Raw genomic sequence first — 3,026 nt, forward strand, 5'->3', positions numbered from 1 at the left:
AGAGTTAGTATATAGTTTATAGTATATATAGTAAGTATATAGTTTATAGAGTTAGTATATAGAGTTAGTATATAGTTTATAGTATATATAGTAAGTATATAGTTTATAGAGTTAGTATATAGAGTTAGTATATAGTTTATAGAGTTAGTATATAGTTTTTAGAGTTAGTATAGATAGTATATAGAGTTAGTATATAGTATATAGAGTTAGTATATAGTATATATAGTATATATAGTTAGTATATAGTATATAGAGTTAGTATATAGTATATATAGTTAGTATATAGTTTATACAGTTAGTTTAGGCAGTATATAGAGTTCATATATAGTTTATAGCATATATAGTTAGTATATATAGTTAGTATAGTTAGTATATAGTTTATAGAGTTAGGGGAGGTTAGTATACAGAGTTAGTATATAGTTTATAGTATATATAGTAAGTATAGTTAGTATATAGAGTTAGTATATAGAGTTAGTATATAGTTTATAGAGTTAGTATATAGTTTTTAGAGTTAGTATAGATAGTATATAGAGTTAGTATATAGTATATAGAGTTAGTATATAGTATATAGAGTTAGTATAGATAGTATATAGAGTTAGTATATAGTATATAGAGTTAGTATAGATAGTATATAGAGTTAGTATAGATAGTATATAGAGTTAGTATAGATAGTATATAGAGTTAGTATAGATAGTATATAGAGTTAGTATATAGTATGTAGAGTTAGTATATAGTATATAGAGTTAGTATAGATAGTATATAGAGTTAGTATAGATAGTATATAGAGTTAGTATAGATAGTATATAGAGTTAGTATAGATAGTATATAGAGTTAGTATAGATAGTATATAGAGTTAGTATAGATAGTATATAGAGTTAGTATATAGTATGTAGAGTTAGTATATAGTATATAGAGTTAGTATAGATAGTATATAGAGTTAGTATAGATAGTATATAGAGTTAGTATAGATAGTATATAGAGTTAGTATAGATAGTATATAGAGTTAGTATATAGTTTATAGAGTTAGCATAGATAGTATATAGAGTTAGTATAGATAGTATATAGAGTTAGTATAGATAGTATATAGAGTTAGTATAGATAGTATATAGAGTTAGTATATAGTATATAGAGTTAGTATAGACAGTATATAGAGTTAGTATAGATAGTATATAGAGTTAGCATATAGTATATATAGTAAGTATAGTTAGTATATAGAGTCAGTATATAGTTTATAGAGTTAGTATATATAGTAAGTATAGTTAGTATATAGTTTAAAGAGCTAGTATAGATAGTATATAGAGTTAGTATATAGTATATAGAGTTAGTATATAGTTTATAGAATTAGTATAGTTAGTATATAGTATATAGTATATAGAGTTAGTATATAGTTTATAGAATACAGAGTTGATATATAGTTTATAGAATTAGTATAGTTAGTGTATAGAGTTAGTATATAGAGTTAGTATATAGTTTATAGTATACAGAGTTGATATATAGTTTATAGAATTAGTATAGTTAGTATATACAGTTAGTATACAGTTTATAGTATATAAAGTTATTATATAGAGTTAAAATATAGTTTATAGTATATAGAAATAGTATAGGTACTATATAGAGTTACTATATAGTTTATAATATATCGAGTTAGTATATCGTTTATAGTATATAAAGTTATTATATAGAGTTAAAATAGAGTTTATAGTATATAGAGTTAGTATAGGTACTATATAGAGTTACTATATAGTTTATAATATATCGAGTTAGTATATCGTTTATAGTATATAAAGTTATTATATAGAGTTAAAATATAGTTTATAGTATATAGTGTTAGTATATAGATTATAGTATATAGAGCTAGTATAGCTAATATATATATATATAGTTAGTATATAGTTTATAGTATATATAGTTAGTATATAGTTTATAGTATATATAGTTAGTATATAGTTTATAGTATATATAGTTAGTATATAGTTGATAGAGTTTGTATAATTAGTTTATAGCTTATAGTAGAGTTAGTTAGTATAGTTATTATATAGAGTTAGTATATAGTTTATAGAGTTAATATATAGAATATAGTATATAAAGTTAGTATAGTTATTATATAGAGTTAGTATATAGTTTATAGAGTTAGTATATAGTTTATAGTATATATAGTTAGTATATAGTTTATAGAGTTAGTATAGTTATTATATAGAGTTAGTATATAGTTTATAGTATATAGAGTTAGTATATAGTTTATAGAGTTAGTATAGTTATTATATAGAGTTAGTATATAGTTTATAGAGTTAATATATAGAATATAGTATATAAAGTTAGTATATAGTTTATAGTATATATAGTTAGTATAGTTATTATATAGAGTTAGTATATAGTTTATAGAGTTAATATATAGAATATAGTATATAAAGTTAGTATAGTTATTATATAGAGTTAGTATATAGTTTATAGAGTTAGTATATAGTTTATAAAGTATATAGTTTATAGAGTTAGTATAGTTATTATATAGAGTTAGTATATAGTTTATAGTATATAGAGTTAGTATATAGTTTATAGTATATATAGTTAGTATATAGTTTATAGAGTTAGTATAGTTATTATATAGAGTTAGTATATAGTTTATAGAGTTAATATATAGAATATAGTATATATAGTTAGTATATAGTTTATAGTATATATAGTTAGTATATAGTTTATAGTATATATAGTTAGTATATAGTTTATAGAGTTAGTATAGTTATTATATAGAGTTAGTATATAGTTTATAGAGTTAATATATAGAATATAGTATATATAGGTAGTATAGTTATTATATAGAGTTAGTATATAGTTTATAGTAGAGTTAGTTAGTATAGTTATTATATAGAGTTAGTATAGTTATTATATAGAGTTAGTATATAGTTTATAGAGTTAATATATAGAATATAGTATATATAGTTAGTATAGTTATTATATAGAGTTAGTATATAGTTTATAGTATATATAGTTAGTATAGTTATTATATAGAGTTAGTATATAGTTTATAG

The 3,026-nt window shown here is 19.6% G+C and overlaps 1 protein-coding gene across 3 annotated transcripts in view; it reads right to left on the bottom strand.

The window, feature by feature from the left end:
* The window catches only part of LOC139532888 (solute carrier family 15 member 1-like), a 132,852-nt gene that overhangs the window by 11,888 nt on the left and 117,938 nt on the right, over positions 1–3,026 (bottom strand). The gene's annotated exons all lie outside the window — the stretch shown is intronic.

This window comes from Salvelinus alpinus, chromosome 10 (genome assembly GCF_045679555.1).
Source record: "Salvelinus alpinus chromosome 10, SLU_Salpinus.1, whole genome shotgun sequence".
NCBI lineage: Eukaryota > Metazoa > Chordata > Actinopteri > Salmoniformes > Salmonidae > Salvelinus > Salvelinus alpinus.